Genomic DNA, 14806 nt, shown 5'->3' with positions numbered 1-14806 from the left:
GAAAACTCATTTTCTTCTATGTGCCATGCCAGCTGTAAGTAAAAGCACGGTAACAACAGTGGTTTTCAGGTAGCTTCGGGTCCGCATCAACGGCGCTTTCAAAACGGGAAAACTAGCCTTGTGCCGTCAGTCTCTAATTTCTAGGTTGACACGCAGCATACACGCAGGAGCAGAGCTTCCTGGTTCTACGCAGTGTTCTGGTATGAAACGGGTGCTGAAGCAAGTCCCCTAGGAGTGTTGAAAAGCTTACTACCTTGAAACTAAAGCAGAACAACGATGAAGGCCTCATGGAGCTGCTGCACGCCTCTCGTTTTGCAAGGATAATCAGGGCCTTACTTCGAAGCTTGGGCTCACGTTGACTTTCACTTTAGGTATAGCGCAGAGCAGGGTGAGCTTCCAACAAGGAACTGGAAACCCAAGGTTTCTTAGGAGAAAACTCAGTTTCTTCTCAGAACCATGCCGGCAGTGAGGAAAACCCCGGCAACAACAATGCTTTTCAGGTAGCTTCGAGGCCGCATGAACGGAGCTTTCATAATGGGAAAAGAAGCCTTATGCCATCAGTCTCCAATTTCTAGGTTGACACGCAGCATACACGCAGGACCAGAGCTTACTGTCTCTACGCAGTGTTCTGGTACCGAAACGGTTGCTTAAGCAAAGTCCCTAGGAGTTTTGGAAAGCTTACTACCGTGAAACTAAAGCAGAACAGCGATGAAGGCCTCATGGAGCTGCTGCACGCCTCCCGTTTTGCCAGGATAATCAGGGCCTTACTTCGAGGCTAGTGCTCACATTGACTTTCACGTTTGGTATAGAGCAGAGCCGGGTGAGCTTCCAACTAGGAACTGGAAGCACAAGGTTTCTTTCGAGAAAACTCATTTTCTTCTATGTGCCATGCCGGCTGTAAGTAAAAGCACGGTAACAACAGTGCTTTTCAGGTAGCTTCGAGGCCGCATGAATGGAGCTTTCAAAACGGGAAAACAAGCCTTGTGCCATCAGTCTCTAATTTCTAGGTTGACACGCAGCATACACGCAGGAGCAGAGCTTCCTGGTTCTACGCAGTGTTCTGGTATGAAACGGGTGCTGAAGCAAGTCCCCTAGGAGTGTTGAAAAGCTCACTACCTTGAAACTAAAGCAGAACAACGATGAAGGCCTCATGGAGCTGCTGCACGCCTCTCATTTTGCAAGGATAATCAGGGCCTTACTTCGAAGCTTGGGCTCACGTTGACTTTCACTTTAGGTATAGCGCAGAGCAGGGTGAGCTTCCAACAAGGAACTGGAAACCCAAGGTTTCTTAGGAGAAAACTCAGTTTCTTCTCAGAACCATGCCGGCAGTGAGGAAAACCCCGGCAACAACAGTGCTTTTCAGGTAGCTTCGAGGCCGCATGAACGGAGCTTTCATAATGGCAAAAGAAGCCTTATGCCATCAGTCTCCAATTTCTAGGTTGACACGCAGCATACACGCAGGACCAGAGCTTACTGTCTCTACGCAGTGTTCTGGTACCGAAACGGTTGCTTAAGCAAAGTCCCTAGGAGTCTTGGAAAGCTTACTACCGTGAAACTAAAGCAGAACAGCGATGAAGGCCTCATGGAGCTGCTGCACGCCTCCCGTTTTGCCAGCATAATCAGGGCCTTACTTCGAGGCTAGTGCTCACATTGACTTTCACGTTTGGTATAGAGCAGAGCCGGGTGAGCTTCCAACTAGGAACTGGAAGCACAAGGTTTCTTTCGAGAAAACTCATTTTCTTCTATGTGCCATGCCAGCTGTAAGTAAAAGCACGGTAACAACAGTGCTTTTCAGGTAGCTTCGGGGCCGCATCAACGGAGCTTTCATAATGGGAAAACTAGCCTTGTGCCATCAGTCTCTAATTTCTAGGTTGACACGCAGCATACACGCAGGAGCAGAGCTTCCTGGTTCTACGCAGTGTTCTGGTACTGAAACGGGTGCTGAAGCAAGGCCCCTAGGAGTGTTGAAAAGCTTACTACCTTGAAACTAAAGCAGAACAACGATGAAGGCCTCATGGAGCTGCTGCACGCCTCTCGTTTTGCAAGGATAATCAGGGCCTTACTTCGAAGCTTGGGCTCACGTTGACTTTCACTTTAGGTATAGCGCAGAGCAGGGTGAGCTTCCAACAAGGAACTGGAAACCCAAGGTTTCTTAGGAGAAAACTCATTTTCTTCTCTGAACCATGCCGGCAGTGAGGAAAACCCCGGCAACAACAATGCTTTTCAGGTAGCTTCGAGGCCGCATGAACGGAGCTTTCATAATGGCAAAAGAAGCCTTATGCCATCAGTCTCCAATTTCTAGGTTGACACGCAGCATACACGCAGGACCAGAGCTTACTGTCTCTACGCAGTGTTCTGGTACCGAAACGGTTGCTTAAGCAAAGTCCCTAGGAGTCTTGGAAAGCTTACTACCGTGAAACTAAAGCAGAACAGCGATGAAGGCCTCATGGAGCTGCTGCACGCCTCCCGTTTTGCCAGGATAATCAGGGCCTTACTTCGAGGCTAGTGCTCACATTGACTTTCACGTTTGGTATAGAGCAGAGCAGGGTGAGCTTCCAACTAGGAACTGGAAGCACAAGGTTTCTTTCGAGAAAACTCATTTTCTTCTATGTGCCATGCCAGCTGTAAGTAAAAGCACGGTAACAACAGTGGTTTTCAGGTAGCTTCGGGTCCGCATCAACGGCGCTTTCAAAACGGGAAAACTAGCCTTGTGCCGTCAGTCTCTAATTTCTAGGTTGACACGCAGCATACACGCAGGAGCAGAGCTTCCTGGTTCTACGCAGTGTTCTGGTACTGAAACGGGTGCTGAAGCAAGGCCCCTAGGAGTGTTGAAAAGCTTACTACCTTGAAACTAAAGCAGAACAACGATGAAGGCCTCATGGAGCTGCTGCACGCCTCTCATTTTGCAAGGATAATCAGGGCCTTACTTCGAAGCTTGGGCTCACGTTGACTTTCACTTTAGGTATAGCGCAGAGCAGGGTGAGCTTCCAACAAGGAACTGGAAACCCAAGGTTTCTTAGGAGAAAACTCATTTTCTTCTCAGAACCATGCCGGCAGTGAGGAAAACCCCGGCAACAACAATGCTTTTCAGGTAGCTTCGAGGCCGCATGAACGGAGCTTTCATAATGGGAAAAGAAGCCTTATGCCATCAGTCTCCAATTTCTAGGTTGACACGCAGCATACACGCAGGACCAGAGCTTACTGTCTCTACGCAGTGTTCTGGTACCGAAACGGTTGCTTAAGCAAAGTCCCTAGGAGTCTTGGAAAGCTTACTACCGTGAAACTAAAGCAGAACAGCGATGAAGGCCTCATGGAGCTGCTGCACGCCTCCCGTTTTGCCAGGATAATCAGGGCCTTACTTCGAGGCTAGTGCTCACATTGACTTTCACGTTTGGTATAGAGCAGAGCAGGGTGAGCTTCCAACTAGGAACTGGAAGCACAAGGTTTCTTTCGAGAAAACTCATTTTCTTCTATGTGCCATGCCAGCTGTAAGTAAAAGCACGGTAACAACAGTGGTTTTCAGGTAGCTTCGGGGCCGCATCAACGGCGCTTTCAAAACGGGAAAACTAGCCTTGTGCCGTCAGTCTCTAATTTCTAGGTTGACACGCAGCATACACGCAGGAGCAGAGCTTCCTGGTTCTACGCAGTGTTCTGGTACTGAAACGGGTGCTGAAGCAAGGCCCCTAGGAGTGTTGAAAAGCTTACTACCTTGAAACTAAAGCAGAACAACGATGAAGGCCTCATGGAGCTGCTGCACGCCTCTCATTTTGCAAGGATAATCAGGGCCTTACTTCGAAGCTTGGGCTCACGTTGACTTTCACTTTAGGTATAGCGCAGAGCAGGGTGAGCTTCCAACAAGGAACTGGAAACCCAAGGTTTCTTAGGAGAAAACTCAGTTTCTTCTCAGAACCATGCCGGCAGTGAGGAAAACCCCGGCAACAACAATGCTTTTCAGGTAGCTTCGAGGCCGCATGAACGGAGCTTTCATAATGGGAAAAGAAGCCTTATGCCATCAGTCTCCAATTTCTAGGTTGACACGCAGCATACACGCAGGACCAGAGCTTACTGTCTCTACGCAGTGTTCTGGTACCGAAACGGTTGCTTAAGCAAAGTCCCTAGGAGTCTTGGAAAGCTTACTACCGTGAAACTAAAGCAGAACAGCGATGAAGGCCTCATGGAGCTGCTGCACGCCTCCCGTTTTGCCAGGATAATCAGGGCCTTACTTCGAGGCTAGTGCTCACATTGACTTTCACGTTTGGTATAGAGCAGAGCAGGGTGAGCTTCCAACTAGGAACTGGAAGCACAAGGTTTCTTTCGAGAAAACTCATTTTCTTCTATGTGCCATGCCAGCTGTAAGTAAAAGCACGGTAACAACAGTGGTTTTCAGGTAGCTTCGGGGCCGCATCAACGGCGCTTTCAAAACGGGAAAACTAGCCTTGTGCCGTCAGTCTCTAATTTCTAGGTTGACACGCAGCATACACGCAGGAGCAGAGCTTCCTGGTTCTACTCAGTGTTCTGGTACTGAAACGGGTGCTGAAGCAAGGCCCCTAGGAGTGTTGAAAAGCTTACTACCTTGAAACTAAAGCAGAACAACGATGAAGGCCTCATGGAGCTGCTGCACGCCTCTCATTTTGCAAGGATAATCAGGGCCTTACTTCGAAGCTTGGGCTCACGTTGACTTTCACTTTAGGTATAGCGCAGAGCAGGGTGAGCTTCCAACAAGGAACTGGAAACCCAAGGTTTCTTAGGAGAAAACTCATTTTCTTCTCAGAACCATGCCGGCAGTGAGGAAAACCCCGGCAACAACAATGCTTTTCAGGTAGCTTCGAGGCCGCATGAACGGAGCTTTCATAATGGGAAAAGAAGCCTTATGCCATCAGTCTCCAATTTCTAGGTTGACACGCAGCATACACGCAGGACCAGAGCTTACTGTCTCTACGCAGTGTTCTGGTACCGAAACGGTTGCTTAAGCAAAGTCCCTAGGAATGTTGGAAAGCTTACTACCGTGAAACTAAAGCAGAACAGCGATGAAGGCCTCATGGAGCTGCTGCACGCCTCCCGTTTTGCCAGGATAATCAGGGCCTTACTTCGAGGCTAGTGCTCACATTGACTTTCACGTTTGGTATAGAGCAGAGCAGGGGGAGCTTCCAACTAGGAACTGGAAGCACAAGGTTTCTTTTGAGAAAACTCATTTTCTTCTATGAAACATGCCGGGTTTAAGTAAAAGCACGGTAACTACAGTGCTTTTCAGGTAGCTTCGGGGCCGCATCAAAGGAGCTTTCATAATGGGAAAACTAGCCTTGTGCCATCAGTCTCCAATTTCTAGGTTGACACGCAGCATACACGCAGGACCAGAGCTTACTGTCTCTACGCAGTGTTCTGGTACCGAAACGGTTGCTTAAGCAAAGTCCCTAGGAGTCTTGGAAAGCTTACTACCGTGAAACTAAAGCAGAACAGCGATGAAGGCCTCATGGAGCTGCTGCACGCCTCCCGTTTTGCCACGATAATCAGGGCCTTACTTCGAGGCTAGTGGTCACATTGACTTTCATGTTTGGTATAGAGCAGAGCAGGGTGAGCTTCCAACTAGGAACTGGAAGCACAAGGTTTCTTTCGAGAAAACTCATTTTCTTCTATGTGCCATGCCGGCTGTAAGTAAAAGCACGGTAACAACAGTGCTTTTCAGGTAGCTTCGAGGCCGCATGAATGGAGCTTTCAAAACGGGAAAACAAGCCTTGTGCCATCAGTCTCTAATTTCTAGGTTGACACGCAGCATACACGCAGGAGCAGAGCTTCCTGGTTCTACGCAGTGTTCTGGTATGAAACGGGTGCTGAAGCATGTCCCCTAGGAGTGTTGAAAAGCTTACTACCTTGAAACTAAAGCAGAACAACGATGAAGGCCTCATGGAGCTGCTGCACGCCTCTCGTTTTGCAAGGATAATCAGGGCCTTACTTCGAAGCTTGGGCTCACGTTGACTTTCACTTTAGGTATAGCGCAGAGCAGGGTGAGCTTCCAACAAGGAACTGGAAACCCAAGGTTTCTTAGGAGAAAACTCAGTTTCTTCTCAGAACCATGCCGGCAGTGAGGAAAACCCCGGCAACAACAATGCTTTTCAGGTAGCTTCGAGGCCGCATGAACGGAGCTTTCATAATGGGAAAAGAAGCCTTATGCCATCAGTCTCCAATTTCTAGGTTGACACGCAGCATACACGCAGGACCAGAGCTTACTGTCTCTACGCAGTGTTCTGGTACCGAAACGGTTGCTTAAGCAAAGTCCCTAGGAGTTTTGGAAAGCTTACTACCGTGAAACTAAAGCAGAACAGCGATGAAGGCCTCATGGAGCTGCTGCACGCCTCCCGTTTTGCCAGGATAATCAGGGCCTTACTTCGAGGCTAGTGCTCACATTGACTTTCACGTTTGGTATAGAGCAGAGCCGGGTGAGCTTCCAACTAGGAACTGGAAGCACAAGGTTTCTTTCGAGAAAACTCATTTTCTTCTATGTGCCATGCCGGCTGTAAGTAAAAGCACGGTAACAACAGTGCTTTTCAGGTAGCTTCGGGGCCGCATCAACGGAGCTTTCATAATGGGAAAACTAGCCTTGTGCCGTCAGTCTCTAATTTCTAGGTTGACACGCAGCATACACGCAGGAGCAGAGCTTCCTGGTTCTACGCAGTGTTCTGGTACTGAAACGGGTGCTGAAGCAAGGCCCCTAGGAGTGTTGAAAAGCTTACTACCTTGAAACTAAAGCAGAACAACGATGAAGGCCTCATGGAGCTGCTGCACGCCTCTCATTTTGCAAGGATAATCAGGGCCTTACTTCGAAGCTTGGGCTCACGTTGACTTTCACTTTAGGTATAGCGCAGAGCAGGGTGAGCTTCCAACAAGGAACTGGAAACCCAAGGTTTCTTAGGAGAAAACTCATTTTCTTCTCAGAACCATGCCGGCAGTGAGGAAAACCCCGGCAACAACAATGCTTTTCAGGTAGCTTCGAGGCCGCATGAACGGAGCTTTCATAATGGCAAAAGAAGCCTTATGCCATCAGTCTCAAATTTCTAGGTTGACACGCAGCATACACGCAGGACCAGAGCTTACTGTCTCTACGCAGTGTTCTGGTACCGAAACGGTTGCTTAAGCAAAGTCCCTAGGAATGTTGGAAAGCTTACTAGCGTGAAACTAAAGCAGAACAGCGATGAAGGCCTCATGGAACTGCTGCACGCCTCCCGTTTTGCCAGCATAATCAGGGCCTTACTTCGAGGCTAGTGCTCACATTGACTTTCACGTTTGGTATAGAGCAGAGCAGGGTGAGCTTCCAACTAGGAACTGGAAGCACAAGGTTTCTTTCGAGAAAACTCATTTTCTTCTATGAACCATGCCGGGTGTAAGTAAAAGCACGGTAACTACAGTGCTTTTCAGGTAGCTTCGGGGCCGCATCAACGGAGCTTTCATCATGGGAAAACTAGCCTTGTGCCGTCAGTCTCTAATTTCTAGGTTGACACGCAGCATACACGCAGGACCAGAGCTTACTGTCTCTACGCAGTGTTCTGGTACCGAAACGGTTGCTTAAGCAAAGTCCCTAGGAGTCTTGGAAAGCTTACTACCGTGAAACTAAAGCAGAACAGCGATGAAGGCCTCATGGAGCTGCTGCACGCCTCCCGTTTTGCCAGGATAATCAGGGCCTTACTTCGAGGCTAGTGGTCACATTGACTTTCATGTTTGGTATAGAGCAGAGCAGGGTGAGCTTCCAACTAGGAACTGGAAGCACAAGGTTTCTTTCGAGAAAACTCATTTTCTTCTATATGCCATGCCGGCTGTAAGTAAAAGCACGGTAACAACAGTGCTTTTCAGGTAGCTTCGAGGCCGCATGAATGGAGCTTTCAAAACGGGAAAACAAGCCTTGTGCCATCAGTCTCTAATTTCTAGGTTGACACGCAGCATACACGCAGGAGCAGAGCTTCCTGGTTCTACGCAGTGTTCTGGTTTGAAACGGGTGCTGAAGCAAGTCCCCTAGGAGTGTTGAAAAGCTTACTACCTTGAAACTAAAGCAGAACAACGATGAAGGCCTCATGGAGCTGCTGCACGCCTCTCGTTTTGCAAGGATAATCAGGGCCTTACTTCGAAGCTTGGGCTCACGTTGACTTTCACTTTAGGTATAGCGCAGAGCAGGGTGAGCTTCCAACAAGGAACTGGAAACCCAAGGTTTCTTAGGAGAAAACTCAGTTTCTTCTCAGAACCATGCCGGCAGTGAGGAAAACCCCGGCAACAACAATGCTTTTCAGGTAGCTTCGAGGCCGCATGAACGGAGCTTTCATAATGGGAAAAGAAGCCTTATGCCATCAGTCTCCAATTTCTAGGTTGACACGCAGCATACACGCAGGACCAGAGCTTACTGTCTCTACGCAGTGTTCTGGTACCGAAACGGTTGCTTAAGCAAAGTCCCTAGGAGTCTTGGAAAGCTTACTACCGTGAAACTAAAGCAGAACAGCGATGAAGGCCTCATGGAGCTGCTGCACGCCTCCCGTTTTGCCAGGATAATCAGGGCCTTACTTCGAGGCTAGTGCTCACATTGACTTTCACGTTTGGTATAGAGCAGAGCAGGGTGAGCTTCCAACTAGGAACTGGAAGCACAAGGTTTCTTTCGAGAAAACTCATTTTCTTCTATGTGCCATGCCAGCTGTAAGTAAAAGCACGGTAACAACAGTGCTTTTCAGGTAGCTTCGGGGCCGCATCAACGGCGCTTTCAAAACGGGAAAACTAGCCTTGTGCCGTCAGTCTCTAATTTCTAGGTTGACACGCAGCATACACGCAGGAGCAGAGCTTCCTGGTTCTACGCAGTGTTCTGGTACTGAAACGGGTGCTGAAGCAAGGCCCCTAGGAGTGTTGAAAAGCTTACTACCTTGAAACTAAAGCAGAACAACGATGAAGGCCTCATGGAGCTGCTGCACGCCTCTCATTTTGCAAGGATAATCAGGGCCTTACTTCGAAGCTTGGGCTCACGTTGACTTTCACTTTAGGTATAGCGCAGAGCAGGGTGAGCTTCCAACAAGGAACTGGAAACCCAAGGTTTCTTAGGAGAAAACTCATTTTCTTCTCAGAACCATGCCGGCAGTGAGGAAAACCCCGGCAACAACAATGCTTTTCAGGTAGCTTCGAGGCCGCATGAACGGAGCTTTCATAATGGCAAAAGAAGCCTTATGCCATCAGTCTCCAATTTCTAGGTTGACACGCAGCATACACGCAGGACCAGAGCTTACTGTCTCTACGCAGTGTTCTGGTACCGAAACGGTTGCTTAAGCAAAGTCCCTAGGAATGTTGGAAAGCTTACTAGCGTGAAACTAAAGCAGAACAGCGATGAAGGCCTCATGGAACTGCTGCACGCCTCCCGTTTTGCCAGCATAATCAGGGCCTTACTTCGAGGCTAGTGCTCACATTGACTTTCACGTTTGGTATAGAGCAGAGCAGGGTGAGCTTCCAACTAGGAACTGGAAGCACAAGGTTTCTTTCGAGAAAACTCATTTTCTTCTATGAACCATGCCGGGTGTAAGTAAAAGCACGGTAACTACAGTGCTTTTCAGGTAGCTTCGGGGCCGCATCAACGGAGCTTTCATCATGGGAAAACTAGCCTTGTGCCGTCAGTCTCTAATTTCTAGGTTGACACGCAGCATACACGCAGGAGCAGAGCTTCCTGGTTCTACGCAGTGTTCTGGTACTGAAACGGGTGCTGAAGCAAGTCCCCTAGGAGTGTTGAAAAGCTTACTACCTTGAAACTAAAGCAGAACAACGATGAAGGCCTCATGGAGCTGCTGCACGCCTCTCGTTTTGCAAGGATAATCAGGGCCTTACTTCGAAGCTTGGGCTCACGTTGACTTTCACTTTAGGTATAGCGCAGAGCAGGGTGAGCTTCCAACAAGGAACTGGAAACCCAAGGTTTCTTAGGAGAAAACTCATTTTCTCCTCAGAACCATGCCGGCAGTGAGGAAAACCCCGGCAACAACAATGCTTTTCAGGTAGCTTCGAGGCCGCATGAACGGAGCTTTCATAATGGGAAAAGAAGCCTTATGCCATCAGTCTCCAATTTCTAGGTTGACACGCAGCATACACGCAGGACCAGAGCTTACTGTCTCTACGCAGTGTTCTGGTACCGAAACGGTTGCTTAAGCAAAGTCCCTAGGAATGTTGGAAAGCTACTATCGTGAAACTAAAGCAGAACAGCGATGAAGGCCTCATGGAGCTGCTGCACGCCTCCCGTTTTGCCAGCATAATCAGGGCCTTACTTCGAGGCTAGTGCTCACATTGACTTTCACGTTTGGTATAGAGCAGAGCAGGGTGAGCTTCCAACTAGGAACTGGAAGCACAAGGTTTCTTTCGAGAAAACTCATTTTCTTCTATGAACCATGCCAGCTGTAAGTAAAAGCACGGTAACTACAGTGCTTTTCAGGTAGCTTCGGGGCCGCATCAACGGAGCTTTCATAATGGGAAAACTAGCCTTGTGCCATCAGTCTCTAATTTCTAGGTTGACACGCAGCATACACGCAGGAGCAGAGCTTCCTGGTTCTACGCAGTGTTCTGGTACTGAAACGGGTGCTGAAGCAAGGCCCCTAGGAGTGTTGAAAAGCTTACTACCGTGAAACTAAAGCAGAACAACGATGAAGGCCTCATGGAGCTGCTGCACGCCTCTCGTTTTGCAAGGATAATCAGGGCCTTACTTCGAAGCTTGGGCTCACGTTGACTTTCACTTTAGGTATAGCGCAGAGCAGGGTGAGCTTCCAACAAGGAACTGGAAACCCAAGGTTTCTTAGGAGAAAACTCCTTTTCTTCTCAGAACCATGCCGGCAGTGAGGAAAACCCCGGCAACAACAATGCTTTTCAGGTAGCTTCGAGGCCGCATGAACGGAGCTTTCATAATGGCATAAGAAGCCTTATGCCATCAGTCTCCAATTTCTAGGTTGACACGCAGCATACACGCAGGACCAGAGCTTACTGTCTCTACGCAGTGTTCTGGTACCGAAACGGTTGCTTAAGCAAAGTCCCTAGGAGTCTTGGAAAGCTTACTACCGTGAAACTAAAGCAGAACAGCGATGAAGGCCTCATGGAGCTGCTGCACGCCTCCCGTTTTGCCAGGATAATCAGGGCCTTACTTCGAGGCTAGTGCTCACATTGACTTTCACGTTTGGTATAGAGCAGAGCCGGGTGAGCTTCCAACTAGGAACTGGAAGCACAAGGTTTCTTTCGAGAAAACTCATTTTCTTCTATGTGCCATGCCGGCTGTAAGTAAAAGCACGGTAACAACAGTGCTTTTCAGGTAGCTTCGGGGCCGCATCAACGGAGCTTTCATAATGGGAAAATTGCCTTGTGCCGTCAGTCTCTAATTTCTAGGTTGACACGCAGCATACACGCAGGAGCAGAGCTTCCTGGTTCTACGCAGTGTTCTGGTACTGAAACGGGTGCTGAAGCAAGGCCCCTAGGAGTGTGGAAAAGCTTACTACCTTGAAACTAAAGCAGAACAACGATGAAGGCCTCATGGAGCTGCTGCACGCCTCTCGTTTTGCAAGGATAATCAGGGCCTTACTTCGAAGCTTGGGCTCACGTTGACTTTCACTTTAGGTATAGCGCAGAGCAGGGTGAGCTTCCAACAAGGAACTGGAAACCCAAGGTTTCTTAGGAGAAAACTCATTTTCTTCTCAGAACCATGCCGGCAGTGAGGAAAACCCCGGCAACAACAATGCTTTTCAGGTAGCTTCGAGGCCGCATGAACGGAGCTTTCATAATGGCAAAAGAAGCCTTATGCCATCAGTCTCAAATTTCTAGGTTGACACGCAGCATACACGCAGGACCAGAGCTTACTGTCTCTACGCAGTGTTCTGGTACCGAAACGGTTGCTTAAGCAAAGTCCCTAGGAATGTTGGAAAGCTTACTAGCGTGAAACTAAAGCAGAACAGCGATGAAGGCCTCATGGAGCTGCTGCACGCCTCCCGTTTTGCCAGCATAATCAGGGCCTTACTTCGAGGCTAGTGCTCACATTGACTTTCACGTTTGGTATAGAGCAGAGCCGGGTGAGCTTCCAACTAGGAACTGGAAGCACAAGGTTTCTTTCGAGAAAACTCATTTTCTTCTATGAACCATGCCGGGTGTAAGTAAAAGCACGGTAACTACAGTGCTTTTCAGGTAGCTTCGGGGCCGCATCAACGGAGCTTTCATCATGGGAAAACTAGCCTTGTGCCATCAGTCTCTAATTTCTAGGTTGACACGCAGCATACACGCAGGAGCAGAGCTTCCTGGTTCTACGCAGTGTTCTGGTACTGAAACGGGTGCTGAAGCAAGTCCCCTAGGAGTGTTGAAAAGCTTACTACCTTGAAACTAAAGCAGAACAACGATGAAGGCCTCATGGAGCTGCTGCACGCCTCTCGTTTTGCAAGGATAATCAGGGCCTTACTTCGAAGCTTGGGCTCACGTTGACTTTCACTTTAGGTATAGCGCAGAGCAGGGTGAGCTTCCAACAAGGAACTGGAAACCCAAGGTTTCTTAGGAGAAAACTCATTTTCTTCTCAGAACCATGCCGGCAGTGAGGAAAACCCCGGCAACAACAATGCTTTTCAGGTAGCTTCGAGGCCGCATGAACGGAGCTTTCATAATGGGAAAAGAAGCCTTATGCCATCAGTCTCCAATTTCTAGGTTGACACGCAGCATACACGCAGGACCAGAGCTTACTGTCTCTACGCAGTGTTCTGGTACCGAAACGGTTGCTTAAGCAAAGTCCCTAGGAGTCTTGGAAAGCTTACTACCGTGAAACTAAAGCAGAACAGCGATGAAGGCCTCATGGAGCTGCTGCACGCCTCCCGTTTTGCCAGCATAATCAGGGCCTTACTTCGAGGCTAGTGCTCACATTGACTTTCACGTTTGGTATAGAGCAGAGCCGGGTGAGCTTCCAACTAGGAACTGGAAGTACAAGGTTTCTTTCGAGAAAACTCATTTTCTTCTATGTGCCATGCCAGCTGTAAGTAAAAGCACGGTAACAACAGTGCTTTTCAGGTAGCTTCGGGGCCGCATCAACGGAGCTTTCATAATGGGAAAACTAGCCTTGTGCCATCAGTCTCTAATTTCTAGGTTGACACGCAGCATACACGCAGGAGCAGAGCTTCCTGGTTCTACGCAGTGTTCTGGTACTGAAACGGGTGCTGAAGCAAGGCCCCTAGGAGTGTTGAAAAGCTTACTACCTTGAAACTAAAGCAGAACAACGATGAAGGCCTCATGGAGCTGCTGCACGCCTCTCGTTTTGCAAGGATAATCAGGGCCTTACTTCGAAGCTTGGGCTCACGTTGACTTTCACTTTAGGTATAGCGCAGAGCAGGGTGAGCTTCCAACAAGGAACTGGAAACCCAAGGTTTCTTAGGAGAAAACTCAGTTTCTTCTCAGAACCATGCCGGCAGTGAGGAAAACCCCGGCAACAACAATGCTTTTCAGGTAGCTTCGAGGCCGCATGAACGGAGCTTTCATAATGGGAAAAGAAGCCTTATGCCATCAGTCTCCAATTTCTAGGTTGACACGCAGCATACACGCAGGACCAGAGCTTACTGTCTCTACGCAGTGTTCTGGTACCGAAACGGTTGCTTAAGCAAAGTCCCTAGGAATGTTGGAAAGCTTACTACCGTGAAACTAAAGCAGAACAGCGATGAAGGCCTCATGGAGCTGCTGCACGCCTCCCGTTTTGCCAGCATAATCAGGGCCTTACTTCGAGGCTAGTGCTCACATTGACTTTCACGTTTGGTATAGAGCAGAGCCGGGTGAGCTTCCAACTAGGAACTGGAAGCACAAGGTTTCTTTCGAGAAAACTCATTTTCTTCTATGTGCCATGCCGGCTGTAAGTAAAAGCACGGTAACAACAGTGCTTTTCAGGTAGCTTCGGGGCCGCATGAACGGAGCTTTCATAATGGGAAAACTAGCCTTGTGCCATCAGTCTCTAATTTCTAGGTTGACACGCAGCATACACGCAGGACCAGAGCTTACTGTCTCTACGCAGTGTTCTGGTACCGAAACGGTTGCTTAAGCAAAGTCCCTAGGAATGTTGGAAAGCTACTACCGTGAAACTAAAGCAGAACAGCGATGAAGGCCTCATGGAGCTGCTGCACGCCTCCCGTTTTGCCAGCATAATCAGGGCCTTACTTCGAGGCCAGTGCTCACATTGACTTTCACGTTTGGTATAGAGCAGAGCAGGGTGAGCTTCCAACTAGGAACTGGAAGCACAAGGTTTCTTTCGAGAAAACTCATTTTCTTCTATGTGCCATGCCGGCTGTAAGTAAAAGCACGGTAACAACAGTGCTTTTCAGGTAGCTTCGGGGCCGCATGAACGGAGCTTTCAAAACGGGAAAACTAGCCTTGTGCCGTCAGTCTCTAATTTCTAGGTTGACACGCAGCATACACGCAGGAGCAGAGCTTCCTGGTTCTACGCAGTGTTCTGGTACTGAAACGGGTGCTGAAGCAAGGCCCCTAGGAGTGTTGAAAAGCTTACTACCTTGAAACTAAAGCAGAACAACGATGAAGGCCTCATGGAGCTGCTGCACGCCTCTCATTTTGCAAGGATAATCAGGGCCTTACTTCGAAGCTTGGGCTCACGTTGACTTTCACTTTAGGTATAGCGCAGAGCAGGGTGAGCTTCCAACAAGGAACTGGAAACCCAAGGTTTCTTAGGAGAAAACTCATTTTCTTCTCAGAACCATGCCGGCAGTGAGGAAAACCCCGGCAACAACAATGCTTTTCAGGTAGCTTCGAGGCCGCATGAACGGAGCTTTCATAATGGGAAAAGAAGCCTTATGCC

Source organism: Eubalaena glacialis, chromosome 10 (genome assembly GCF_028564815.1).
Source record: "Eubalaena glacialis isolate mEubGla1 chromosome 10, mEubGla1.1.hap2.+ XY, whole genome shotgun sequence".
Lineage (NCBI taxonomy): Eukaryota > Metazoa > Chordata > Mammalia > Artiodactyla > Balaenidae > Eubalaena > Eubalaena glacialis.
This window is presented reverse-complemented; position numbering follows the sequence as displayed.